General features: G+C 36.4%; 1 protein-coding gene across 5 annotated transcripts in view; it reads right to left on the bottom strand.

The window, feature by feature from the left end:
* Nucleotides 1-1289: 1289 nt before the first annotated feature.
* cdk14 (cyclin dependent kinase 14) overlaps nt 1290-15081 on the bottom strand; it is a 281590-nt gene continuing 267798 nt past the window's right edge. For all 5 annotated transcript variants that reach the window (XM_062957395.1, XM_062957398.1, XM_062957399.1 and 2 more), the window contains one exon: nt 1290-6489. The gene's annotated coding sequence lies outside the window, so the exon portion shown is untranslated. The remainder of the gene's footprint in view (nt 6490-15081) is intronic.

Below are 15081 nucleotides of genomic sequence, written 5' to 3' on the forward strand. Positions count from 1 at the left end.
TGTGTTCTGGCCCTGAAAGGTAACAACAAGCTGCTTCTAATCTGTTAACTCTCTTTAATAGTGCCCCCCCTCCCAAGTTTGAATGCAAGAATCAAGACCATCCACTACTACAGTGCTTCTTCTCTGTGACACGAATAAAGGGAGAAATCCCAATTGTTAAGCTTAGTGTGCTAATATGAGTAGGAGTACAACAAAATCCCAGTCTAGATAATGGGAGGAAAGAGTTCCTCTTTTTCATGTCACAATATTTTGTGGCTTTCAGTTCAGTTTGATGAAGAGAAGTAAATGGCTGACCTCCCCAACGGATGATACAATGTTTATTTTCTGAAAAGCTAATGAAAACATCAGTACTGTTTGCCACCAATAACTACTTCTCCCTCTGGAAATAGAACAATGCTGATAGAATTCCATGCTCTACTTGCTCAGCAATCTCTTGGAAGAATGACTGCGGGACTGTTAGTGCGCTCTTAGGTATTGTGCTTGACTCTCTCAGCATGACTCATTGCAGACAATATCTAACATTACTCACAAGAGGGAGGAACAGTAAATACAGGGCCCTGGATTTTTAAAAAATAAAAAGTCTTGTCAGTTGCTCCTTGATTTGTATCCTTTATTCTCCTCTCTTTTCCACAGTATAAGCTCCTGAAAGCTAATGCCCATAACACCACCCCCCACTGGCAGTAGCAGACTGTTTTGCGGCTGTAGGGTTCGCATTGCTCAGATTTACAATGATGGCCATTATTCTGAAAAGCTGCGCATTAACCTAGTGGCACAAGGTTGCTCAAACACCTTCCCTCTGGTTTTACTTTTCTCTGGGGAGCAGCAAAGCGATTATAACAGAACTTTCTTCCTTGGTGGTAGGGAGCTAGGGGACTGGGGAAGGAATAATAACAGGGAAACTACTTGAAATGCTATCCATTTGTCCAACCTGTAATTGTTGTTATTTTGTTTCTCTATGCTCCTTAATAGTACTGTGGTTAATCTGATAAATAACTTTGCTTTGGACACAGGTCTCTGAATTGGAATGTTGTTTGTTCTACAGTCCTAAAAATAATGCAAATGCATAGATTATAATAGTCACATCTTGTCAAGTTAGGGTGGCACTATTTCAAACCCAAAAAGAATGAATTACAATATTCGGAAGTGTGCATTGAAACTAATTTTTCCAGTAGTCAATGTGAGTAATACAATACCTTTCATTACATGTTCTTCAAACAGTTTAAAATCATGAATATTAAAATTCTGAATAATGTGACAAATTGTATATAAAATCACCAAAGGGGCATAGAAATCCTGTTACACTTTATTAAATATCATATTACATGAAAACAGTTAACACCTGACAAACCATTACATCTTTCATAATACAGACACATTACACGTTGAAAACAAACAATGTGACATTTAGTTAACCATACTGCTCACTAAGCTGTCATTCTAAAGTATGTGGCTATATGCATGTATACATATTTAATATTAACATTGTTTGAGTACCAAACCCCTGTTAAAAAGAGTACCTTTTTGTGCCTCATATAAAGAACCCCAACAAGGGATGATTTTGTATGTAGCACTGCAAAAGTGCAGCTTTTCTGTGAGCAGGATTTCGAAATTCTTAGTGCTTCCTTTCAGTTTTTGCTTTTCAGAATATTGCAAGGCAACAACATATATATAACCCTCACATCTTTACATCAAGTGAGAAGGTTATGGTTATAATCAACAATGGAACATATTTCTATTTATATGGTGTCCATATCCTGTGCCAATATGTACAGCCTAAATGCCAGTTATCATATGAAGTTATAAAACCAGTAATAGTATTGGTTTGTTTGAATAGGACACAACTCTACAGCCTCTGCATGTTCAGCTGTATGCATTGAAAAGATCACACTCAAATCTATTGCCTTCACTACTGAAATGGCAGAGTTGCATCCTTAGTTAAACCAGAATGAATAGGAAATGTATGTGCAAATCTCTTCCGTACATCAAAAGGAAGACTGGCTGCCAAGTCTCTTGCCACTGTGTGCTATTTCATGTGCATTTCATGTGCTATTTAACCATCCTATTCTTAAAATAAACTCAGGGATAGTTTGTAGTTAAAATTACAATGGTATTACAAGGTCCACAAATTTTGCATGTTAGATGGTGTTACTCTGAAGAAATTAACAAATGAAGCAAACTTCTACCACCTTCTGATTGGTCATTCCTTTTTCTAAATCTATTGCTATACCTCAATTCCTCATCTGATCAGTTGTCTTAAGTTCTGCCAACTATTCTCTGTGCATGTCTACATAGACAATAAAATCTGAGACTGGTTCAAAGCTTGCTAGTTTGAACCAGACATGGATCCTGCCTTGGCGTTCACACCATTTTGCTCCCGAACCAAGTCAGCAAAAGGGAGCGGAGTTCTCATTGTCCAGTCGCTGGGCATTCACTTTTCTTTTGTTATTTTTTATCACCATAGCAGCAGCCTCGGAGTCCCAGAGAGCTTGTGGCTACTGCTAAGGGCCTTTGCCAATGTAAGCAAAACCACCCATGGGACTTGGAGAGGGAAAAAGGGGAGAACTGGTGGGACTTGGGAGGGAAAGGGGAAAGGAGGAGATTCATTTTAGCATTGAATCAGAACCTGCTCCACTTTTCACCCCCTTCCCAAAGTTTGGGTCTGTTCTGGAGCTTCAAAAAACTTTGCCTGATATGAAGCACAAACACATTAAGTGCCCCACATTGGTGGCAAGATGGCTCTGTGCATCGTGAAAATGCCATAGAGCTGATTCTTGCATATGTTTGGTTAAAGTGCTCATGTATATGCCCTCTGGAGAATCTGTGGCACTCTAGATATTGGAATCCCCTAAAAGAATGGAGATAACACACAACATCTGGAAGGTAAGAGTCCCACTTTTTTCAGCTTCGGAATGGTCTCCTCTCTCCTCAGAGATAATCCCAATAAAACAAGTACCATATTTAAGGAAACTAAGAGTATGTGGGAAACTGTTTCATATCTACTACCAATCACAGAGTCAGTCCCTGCAGTTATTTCTTTTTCCACCATCTCCCTGCTGCTTGCTTTTTGACTACTTTGGTAGTTTGAACAACAGAAGCATGTGGAATGGTTTCACATAGATGAGTCCTATAAGATTTCAGATGGATAATGTTAACAAATCTTAAAGGAATGGTGTGGTACTCAGAAATTGATGGGAAAGCAGCAACCATACATGAATGAGGCCAGTGTTGTTGATATAGACATGAAAATTGAGAATATAAATAGTTCCTTTTCAAATATTGAGAATCAGAACAGGATTTGAACCAAGTCTTTTTTCTCATTGGAATCCTGAATTGGTCAGGGAACCTTCAGGCATTACCTAATGTGGGGAAAGAAGGAACAGCAAATGGCAAATATGATGACATTAAAATATTTATAGAGTTTGATTTCTCCATGTCCTTCTGCAGCCAAATAATTAAGGTTCAAAAAGACCTCAGGCAGCTGATGATGGACATAGTTGCAAAATATACAGAAATATCTAAGCTGTTGGTAGATACTCTATGGCAGTGGTTCTCAACCTGTGGGTCCCCAGGTGTTTTGGCCTACAACTCCCAGAAATCTCAGCCAGTTTACCAGCCGTTAGGATTTCTGAGGGTTGAAGGCAAAAACATTTGGGGACCCACAGGTTGAGAACTACTGCTCTAAGGTAAAGACTATACAGGCATGGATAGTAAAATTAGCTCCCCAACAGAAACATTAAAAGGTAAGAACTGCAAAGGATTCTTCTGGAATCTCAGCTTAAAGTAAAACCAAAACCAAAACAAATCCACACCTCCAAATATAGGAGCTGTATGTAACATTCTTCTTCTTTGCACACATGTTTTTGGAATAAGTTATAAGAAGGGATAAAAATAGAGGCTGACTCTGGGATTTAAATCCACATCAGTTCTGCAGGAGAGATCTGGAGAAAGTGTTGCATTCTGATCACAGATCTTTCTTCACAAATGTGTGAATTTTAAATTCTCACACAGTAGTTTATGCATGTAATCAATCCTCCATGGGAAATCACTCCAAAAACCCTTGTCATCTGGTGAGCTCTAAAGCTTCCATCATTTTTGTTTTGCTCTCTGCAGGAACCTACCTTTGCTTTGAATAATATAGGATTGTAGTAATGCTGGGGAGAAAATGCAGAGTGATTTAGCCACCCCAGAAGCATGAGAAAGCGGGGACCAAGGGAAACTGGTGATTTTCATTTGGGGCTGGGCTGAATAGGGAATCCTACTCTTAATGTAGAGGCCTATAATGTAAATAACTGCCATTCTACTTTGGCTGGTATGTGGAAGATTATAATAGGATTTCCTGGCCACCCAAGACTCCTGGATAAAGACAAGTATTGGAATGATATGTTTAGAGCAAAAATTTATTATCTCACTTTAAAAGATAAAAGATTATTAGCCAACCTATTCAATGGCAGCAATTGCTATTTTTGCTTCAAAGAAGAATGTTGAAAGCATACACACTCATACAGTCACAAATTCTATTAAGTCATCCTGAATTTTTGATTTATTGTGGATGGCAAGGTGCTAGGCATTTAACTTATGGAAGGGAACATTTTAGTGAAATTACTCTCTACATAAAGCATCAGATGCTTAAATGAGGTGTGTAATCCCCCTCCCCCGCACTCCTTAAGCTGCCAAAGTAAGAGAATTACAGGATCCATCCCAATTTTCTTAATTGAAACTTTTGTCATAGCCTCAAAGATTCTTTACATTTTGCAAACACTGGCACTTAAGAAAAGAAAGGAAAGAAACTCTCACATCGAAATACCCAACTGAATGTTTAACTTGAATTGAGGATTACATACAAAACGTTGAGTATGAAATGTTGTCTAAATTATAATTAAGGCGTTTGTGTTATGTTCAAAATGATTGAATGACTATTATAACTATTTATGTTATAAGAGAAAATTCATTTAAGATCCTTAAGGAAAGCTTTAGAAATACTTAGGTGGTAGAACTGTTCTTTCAAAACAGCCATTATGATTTTGTAATCAAAACAAAATCACAGTGTGGTAAAAGTTACCATTGTTTCCTTATGCCAAAAAAAGGTTTGGGTTATTGTTGCTTCCGAAAAAATCAAGTTATTAACCAAATCCTAGCAACATGAAGTTATAGGCATAAGAAAGAATGAGAGATGTAATCGATGTGTTACCAAAAAAAATGTGTTCAGGCAAGCGCTGCACTACGGCAGCAGAATAGTTCTGTTGTGAAAAAAATTACTGAGAAATGCCACTGCAAGCTTGTCTTCCTTATTTATTTGGATTTGCTCCATTTCTCATCTCCTCAAATTAAAGTGTTATTGAACAAGTTAAGGATGGTATGTGACAAGTAAATGCAACCACAGCCCTTAAGATTCCCCCCCCCCGTCCCAATAAGGATAGACATTTCTTCTTTGTTCACAGTTGAATTTATCTTGAAAAATTTCAACAGTTCTTAAGGAAAGGCCTGTGTGAAGACGCAGAGGCATTTTCCAATCATATCTGAACAGGTTAGAAAAATAACTGGAAAAATGCTTTGGTTTGGAAGAGCAAATATTTGGATGGCTATTCAAAACTAGTTCTCTCTCTCTCTCTCAAAATGGCTCATTCAGCAACTAAAGTTTCTACACCATAGTGCTTTTCCTAATGTAAACTCATTTCTCCTTCATGATCTCTATTTTCCTTCTTAGAAGAAAGCTGTTGAACTAAACTACATGAAAAAGTAGAAATGGAATCACAAAACAGCACAAAAAACCCAACCCTCTTTTTCTAAAAAGATTCTAGAATATTTGAAGTGCTATATATATTTAATCACAAGATATTTTTTTTTGAAATCTGCCAAATCATACAATATTGGCAGAGTATCCAAATTGAGATTTTCTAACCAAGTTGCACTTATTGCCATGGAACAGGATGTATCCTAAAAATTATAAATGGACATTGTTTCTTCTAAGATACTAGCTGTATCACAACCAAGCTGCCAGCTTCATAATAACTCAAAATATACTTCTTGACAAACTGAGAAATGCATGAAACCTCTCAATAAGCACACAATATTGTTTTATGTCATGTCTGGCTTTGATCTACAAACATTACTGAGAACGTGTGAACACCAAACATGTTGTCTTAATGTACTTAAGACGTTGCTGGTAAAACTAAGCATAAAAATCTTCACAAGGGCGTTGTGCTGTAGTGGGAAAACTAAACAAAATGAACACAAAAGGCTGAAAGTAAGAACATGCCACATCAGTAAGCCAAAAGCCCAATTTTCACAGAGGTCTCCAAACTCACAAAGTATCAAAATTCGTGCAAAGTTTTAAATAAACAAAGAGCGGAAAGGGAACAAGATTTTGCCAGCATCATTTTTCTTGGGACTGAAATCCACCATTAAGAAAGGAAACAGGGCCATGGTCTTCTTAGTGTTGGCTCTCTCATTAGGTCATGTTTCTCCCCTCTAGCCTGGTGATCTTGATTTCTATAAGAAAATAATAGATGTAAGGGTTAGAATCAGAAATGCTCCAGAATGGTAGCAGAACACAGATTCATTCTAACCAAAGGAAGCAAACTCAAAATACACTTATGACCATAAAAAAGCTATCTACAGCAGACTCCTGTTTTGTAAGCTTCTTTCCAAGCCCCAAGTCACATTCCATGCATTTCTGTTGGAAATAACAACCTTCTCCAAGCCTTCCCTACTAATGTTTATCTATGATTGTTGTTTCCTGTTTCCTGTATATATGTTCTGGTATGCAGCTTCCTTTACTCTATGGTTCCTGAGAAGTTATAAAAGGGGCTACAGACCACATGATCACTTCAGATAGCAGACAGACCACATGATCACTACAGACTACTTCAGACCTCAAATTCTGCTCTTTTGCTTTAAGAGATATCCTGACCAGATGGCACAGAGAATTATCTCATATCTGAAACTGGACTGATAAGTTTTGTAGTTGTGTATGCTAAACATATGAAGGTTGTGAGTACGCCAAGTATGTTATTTTTATCAAACTCTACTTAATTTTTGTCTCTTAAGTGCATGGTAAAAAACAAGTTGTTTTATGGGAGAGTATATATATTTTGGGGAACTGAAAAATGCTTCTAAAGCTCTGCTGTTTTTATGCACTGTCAAATATCTGTTTTCCTAACAGATCAGGGATAACAGGTTGTTCAGTCTAACAACTGAAACCATTGCTTTGCATAATTATATCTGGTTGAATACCACAAGAGAAGATTCTATTCTAAAGGGGTTTGGCTCTTCTCTGAAATGTCATGTTTTTCTTAAAAAGTTATTATCGCCAAAAGGTGTTCTCCAAAATGTTACGAATGCTGTTTTCCAAAAAATTTCTCCTAAATAAATATCTGAACAGTGCTGTAAAAGATGTCTCTAAATTAAGAGGCACATCCCACATTTATAAAGAAAGGAAATCACATCATGGCATCTTCTAGTTTGAGAATTTGCAGAGGTGACTATGTGTAGCATTTTAACGTTCTTAAACAAATTCTTGCCCTTAGTAATTAATGATTATATATGAGCACATAGATATCTGTTCTGGTTGGCACAATTCTTACATGCGTTCACTGAAGTTTTTTCAAAGACATTCTCATCAATATTTCCTGTTTATGCTTTGTTTACTAGGGCCATGGCATTCTTGCATGTAAGCAACATTATGAATTCCCAGTAGTAATGTGTGTAAAATTCAAGATTATGCATATTCTGCAATCCACATTTCAATTTTGAAAATAAACCATATATTTTATTATTAATGTAAATTTGAAAATGTTCTACTGGACAAGCATATTAAATATGAGGGCACTGCTCATCAGGACAGGGACCTGTTGAAGGCTCAGGGCTTTTTCAAGTAACAAACTCTTTTGAAAGAAAAGGCTTTGATAGTACTTAACAGTGTTTAGCTCAAATAGTGTCGAACCATACATAATTTGAATGATGGCCCTTTTGTAGATTCTCAGTCACAATTAAGTTCAGGAGCAATTGGTTCTTTCTATTTCCAGCAAAATATGGCAATTCTCATGACAATAGACACATTTCCACTTCCTCTGTAGTCCAGATTTAAGCCTGCCTTGAATCATTATTGGATATGGAGCAAGGTATATGTGTCATTACAGGTATAAGGTCAGGCTAGAGAAAAGCATATTACTAGTCCAAAGCATGGTGAGGTTGCAGAAAGTTATTATTTCATGAATATTTGTCCCCATGATTTTTTTTTTTAAAAAAGATTAAGAAACACTCACTTCTTTTTGCACATGCAATGACTCCAAAAGTGGAGTTTACCTGGATACATATTCTCCAAAATAGGTGAATTGAGCTTGCAGGTTGAACATACCCAAGGCTCAATGCATTTTACAATGCAGCTGGCTTACCACCACTGCTGGATTCCCAATCACATTTTAATTCCTTCTTTCCTTCTTTAAGTAAAGAGGTAACAAAATGATGCCATATCTCTCACTATGTAACTTACCTTTTCCAGTTATATTCTGTTATGCAGAAATACTGCTTAAAGTGACTGGACAATGGATCCTTCCTGACTTTCGTATTAATCAAGTCATCTTTTGTGAAACCATTAAAACAAATTCTATTTTTTAAAAATACCCAACCACACATAGTTCTGGTGAACACCTTCATGCAGGTCTGTTGCTCTACATATTAATGAACTGGATGACCAATACCCATAATGCAACTTCATGCTGACCCACATGGCCTATGAACCAGATTTCTCTCATTTTAAAAAAAAAATCAATTTTCTTAAAACCAACTGTCAGCATCATGTGATGGAAGAGATGAAAAATGAAAATGAGCAATCCTGCTGTGCAGGTGAGTGACCTGTGGGAGACAGCTCTGCCTGGTAGGATTTCTACACGTACCATCAGACACAGACCAATTGATTAGATCATCTTATTCTCGCCACCAACCAGGCTCAAGAGACTAATTAGAGAGAGTACTGCCTGCGCAGGCACCCCATTGACACCTAATTTGCTCAGCCAAAGCCTTTGGGGAGAATGTATTATCTCTGCAGCTGCACTTCATGCATTTCTGATTTGAGGCAAAGGCAAGAAGCACTTCATCACGCTTTTGAGCAAACTGAATGTAAGAAACTTTAAGTGCTAAATACAAGCCAGCCTCTCATAAATTTCACCTACACCCCCTCCCACCTTATGAATATGCAATTGGATTTATATCAATAGCTTTCCATCAGTGGTACACACATGAGCACACACACTTATATAACAAGAGATTGAAAATAAATGTACTAAATAAACATTTTTGCCTCATAAAACACATCATTTATTGGTTTTAGCTTTAAGAAGCAAATGGTGTTATGCTTAATAAGTCAAGGAGTAGTAGCTCAACTATTCAATTTTTCCTGAGCAGGTGCCTATTAGCTATATTCTTAAATAGCTATAAAGTTACAATTGAGGTCAACTTCATGGGCATATTCCTGATGGCAATACCCATTCTAGCTGGAATGAACCTAGAAAGCTTCTGTTACAATGCTAAATCATGTAAGCATTTTACTACCGATTTGAGTCCCCATAGGGGTGAGAAAGGCAATATATCAGAGAACCCTAAACTAAGGCCCGTGTGCTGGATGCGGCCCTCCAAGATCATTTACCTGGCCCCCGCCCTCAGTTTTACACTTAGGCTCACCCAAAGTCTGAAATGACTTGAAGGAACACAACAACAACAATCCTAATTAACTTGACTATCTCATTGGTCAGAAGCAGGTCCACACTTCCCATTGAAATTCTGATAAGTTTATGTTGGTTAAAATTGTTTTTATTTTTAAATATTGTATTGTTTTTTCATTTTTTTTTTTTGCATTACAAATAAGACATGTGCAGTATGCATAGGAATTTGTTCGTATTTTCTTCAAATGATAATTCGGCCCCTCAACAGTCTGAAGGATTGTGGACCGGCCCTCTGCTTAAAAAGTTTGAGGACCCTTGCAATATATAAATACAGTAAATAAATAAATACTACACATCATTCTTTACTCAGGATTAGCAATGGCCCCAGTTCAACTGGCATTTAATTCCTAATATAAACTAGAGATCTGAAATCATTTCTTGTGGAAAAAATACAATAGGATCAACCAATAAGTCTGAATATAAGCCTCAAATGAGTAATAATTGAAACAAAGTGTGTTTTTGCAACATTGTGTTTATTAGAAAACTTATTATTTTATATAGGCAGACATGGAATAGACTGATTTTCTTGACTTTCCAATTAATTAAAGGAGCACAACTGAACAATAATTTTATTTCCAAGAACAGGGGAGGAGGGATGGGTTGGGAGAAAAAGCATTCCTGCAGCAGTATAGGAAACAAAAAGGAGCTTGTTAGGGAACTCTGCTGCGATGGAAATCTACACAGTTTACTTAAAGAGGCATAACACCAAATCATCTAGTTTGGTTCTGCACAGTTGGGAACTTTCTGACTTGCTCCTGGAGATGTTGGGAACTATACCTACCTGGGATTTTCTGCATGCAAAGGGACTAACAGAGAAGTGGTGAATGAACAGTCCTCATAGTTTTCCTTTAGGTATGGGTGGGAATAATACTATTAATTTAATTTCTTACCCACCTAATGGCTCAAGGTGGGGCACAACATAATTTAAAAGACAAAAGTATTAAAACATATAAAATACATATATTAAATGTATTTCTATAAAATGCATATATTAAAATACCCAGAATAAAGATTAAAATATAGTATTGGGTATTGTTGGACTACCACTTATAGCATTCCCCAGCACTGGCTTTTCTGGCTATGACTGTTGGGGAGTACAGGCCAACAACATCTGGAGAACTATGCAATTTCTGCCTCTGCACTAGGTTGCAATTTCTAGATATCTCCTTTCTTAGATTCAACAACCACAATAGCTTCCAATTTGGAACAATTAAAGTTAGAAGACAATATTGCATAAAAGGTATTTCATAAGTTATGATATTTGTGAGTTGCTTAGAGTTGTGTGCTATATTTCTAAACTTTACTGGAAATTATGTTTTAAATATATTTTACTGTTAGTTTTTAATCATGGTTTTGATTATTTTTAAGATCTGTAAACTAATGTTTTTGCTTAATTTTTAAAATATTGTAAGTTGCCTTGAATTATATTTTGGGAGAAAGGTGAAACATTATTTCAATACATAAATACAATGCAAATATTTCAAAATCGGGGGGAGGGGGATCAAAATCCCAAATACTTTTGGTCCCTCGCATTTTAGATAAGAGATACTTAATAGCTAGGGCTTTATGTAAGGTCTAGTTCATCAGCATATGGAGATCCATAGTTTTTACCTATTCTTTAGGATCTTTATATAATGTCAACTGGAACTACATGATGATATGTGGCTACCACATGGATCGGCCATCATGCAAAAATCTTACAAGCAGCATCCCGTGCAGTAACTGTAATGCAAAACTGGAGGTAAATAATAGTTTTTCATCGCCATTGGCTTAACAATTATTTATGCAAAAGCTATCAACACCAACCTCTTTCAAAGCAATATACTTTTCTCCTTTCCTCCACACATTCACTAAGGCATAGTAATACAGAAAAACTTGAATTTTGATTTAGCATTCATTATGGTTAATGCTGAAAAATGCTTCACATTTACTTTATTATTTTCATGTTGTGTGAAAATACACTGCACGCTATAATTCCAAGTACTGCACAAGGACACACAATACATTTCTGATCAGTTAGAGCAAAACCTTTCACTACAACACTAGCTGCTGCATCAACTTCAAACTACAAATAAAACCAAGAGGCATTCTTTATCGAAGAAATAATTTAATAATTGCTCCCAATACATGACAAAATATATAGGTGGTCAGAAACTTGGCCCTTCAAAAAAAATCAAACAAGGATGCTGAGTTTTATTACACGGTATTCAGGTAGACATATGGCCAACAATATATAGCATTTGTTGTTTTATTTAGGGATCTTCCTTCTCAGAATAGCAAAGGTTTTTTTTCTAGAAAGAGACTCCCATCACTTGGTTTTAAACAGGTAAAGACATAGGACCTATCCCACAACCCCCCACTCCCTTTTTAAACAGTTCAAATCAATTTCTTGAACGGAAAGGGATGGAGCCCATCCCACAACGCAGGGGGACTTCCTGTCTGCGCCCGTCAGGATTCGTCATGTAATTGTTGAAAAATGTGTCAAGGGAGGGGGAAAAGACGATCAGAAATAGTCTCAGGAGCCTTGGATGGTATATTATCCTATTTCTAAATTACAAATGTGTGGAATGGGAGCCGTCAGAATCGACCGCATTGATTCGAATATGATGATGTTGGCAAATGAGCTATCTTGTGGGTGGTCAATTAACCAGCAGCAAGTGACCAGTACTCTGCCATAATACGGCCATTTGATTCATTTCAGTAATTTGTTTTATAATTAAAAATAAGAAATATCACAACTTTGTTAGGTCACTAAATTTCTGGTCCTTTAATGTAATCTTTTGAATTTTCAATGTTTTATTTAAAATTAAAAATAGGAAATAGTGAACAACCTACATTCTGGGCACCGCAATTGAAGGGAGATGTTGACAAGCTGGAAAGCGTCCAGAGGAGGGCAACTGAAATGATCAAGGGTCTGGAGAACAAGCCCTATGAGGAGCGGCTTAAAGAACTAGGCATGTTTAGCCTGCAGAAGAGAAGGCTGAGAGGAGACGTGATAGCCATGTACAAATACGTGAAGGGAAGTCATAGGCAGGAGGGAGCATGCTTGTTTTCTGCTGCCCTGCAGACTAGGACGTGGAACAATGGCTTCAAACTACAGGAAAGGAGATTCCACCTGAACATCAGGAAGAATTTCCTCACTGTGAGAGCTGTTTGACAGTGGAACTCTCTACCCTGGACTGTGGAGGAGGCTCTTTCTTTGGAGGCTTTTAAGCAGAAGCTGGATGGCCATCTGTCGGGGGTGCTTTGAATGCGATTTCCTGCTTCTTTGCAGGGGGTTGGAATGGATGGCCCGTGAGGTCTCTTCCAACTCTACTAATCTATGATTCTATGATTCTAAGGATGAAAACAATCAGCAATGGAAAAACAGGCACATTCTGAAGACATATGATAAGTAATAAACAATGGAACATCTTGATTTATAATGCTAATGGACTAAACGCCACAATTTCATGACGCCACCCCACCCCTACCTGGGATAAGGTTCATAGTAAGACTTTATTAGTTAAACTTATGTCTAGGTGGTGTATCATTTGAAGCAGAAAATCATAACCACTTTCTTACCACCACACCAAAGACTATTATTTCATATTTAAACAATTTTGTAGGAGTTCATCCATTTTTGAGTAAGATTATATGACAAAAAGACGCAAGCACTGACTGCTTAGAATGGAATATGCCAATGCTGTCATCGTGTATCTTGTGGACAAGGATTCCTTTACTAGTCTTTACATTTTCTATTATTTATGAATAATGATGCCTACTGTAAATATAACACGTGCGTCAAAACTTCATTCATTCATTTTTACCTATTTTTAAAAATAATATGTTTACTCTCAATAATTATAAGATTGAAATCTACTTTATACGTGCTGGTTCTAAAATTACAAGAGCTGTATTGATGCTCTACTATAGTAGTTGTCTCGTACCAAACTGGTGCTATTTTGTTGACTATACCATAAAGATTTTTTAGCTTTTAGCCAAAGAAAACACATTCTTCACTAAATTAATGAAAACAAGCTGCCCACTGCCTTCTGCAAAAGCAATTTATTACATTTTTAGTTTTGAATTGTACTTTTGAGTTTTGATGAAATTTGCTTATATGTCAACTAAAAATCTTCACTGTGAAAACCAAATACAGAACGTATCGGCATCGAATTGTTGCCAATTGTACGCCGCCCTGAGTCCCTCCGGGTGAGAAGGGCAAGTTAGAAATATTTGAAATAAATAAATAAATAAGCCACTAATCCCTGAAAAGCAAATATTTGGAAGAATTAAATGTAGGATGCATAAAGGCTTTTGTATTTCATTATATCAATGTTTTCTATGTACTTAAAAGTTTTGAGAAATATGATCTGCCCAATGCATGTAGGAGATTGTTGAAGAATGTAGAAATGGATAAAGTAAGAACACTGGAATGTTGTCTAACTCCTTAAGTCAGTCCTAAAGGTCTTATATTAAAATATCTACAATAATGAGTTAAATACAGCAAGTGTAAACAGTGAAAGACAAGAGGTAGATTAAAAAGCTACATGAAGAGTCTGCTGGAGGAAAATGGAGTCCTGCTGTTAGAATGACATCCAGCAGTTTCTCTGTGACAGCAATGGCAACCTAGTCCACAGTGTTATAGAACAACGATTTTTTTACAGTATGTGATAGATTTTTGAAAGAAATTTTTATTTCAAATTATATAATGGTTTAAGGAGAAAAATGATCTTTGTTTCATAACCAGTTCTTGAAACAGTTAAACAAATAGGTACAGCTGTGGAAGGAGGTGGGTGACTTTTTTGGAGCAGGGTCTCCAGCACTATGAGTCTGGGAACAAGCTCCATGACAGCTATCAAAAAGATTATGAAATAATGTGTTTAGTTGCTGTTAAAAGTCAGATATAAAATTTAAACTCTTGGCACTAGGTGGGTCCAGACTAGAGTTTTATTCTGGGAGAAAGCTGGGTTATACATTCAATAAATATATTTATGTCCCTTTAAAATCTCTTAGACACATAGGTCTAACTAAGATAAAATTAAATCTGAAAGTACATTGCTTCCTCTTTACATATTTAAAGTGGATATTTACAAATATAGTGTTTTAATAGTCTAGAATTGCCAATTTGACAATAGTAAAGATTATGTAACTTGGGTCTTTAGCTATTCCTAATATAAAACTTGAATATTAGAATAGATTCCCCATACAGATGTAATCACGGATTACTTCTCAGAACATGTTTGAAGTAGTAAAGTTTCCAATATGTTCTGAACAATACAAAATATGTGTTCTTTAAAAAATTAATATATTAGACATTATTACTTCAAAATGAAAAATAGTCTGTAAAAATGCCAGAAGAAAAGTAGAAACTAAAATT

Source organism: Anolis carolinensis, chromosome 6, assembly GCF_035594765.1.
Source record: "Anolis carolinensis isolate JA03-04 chromosome 6, rAnoCar3.1.pri, whole genome shotgun sequence".
Classification (NCBI taxonomy): Eukaryota; Metazoa; Chordata; class Lepidosauria; order Squamata; family Dactyloidae; genus Anolis; species Anolis carolinensis.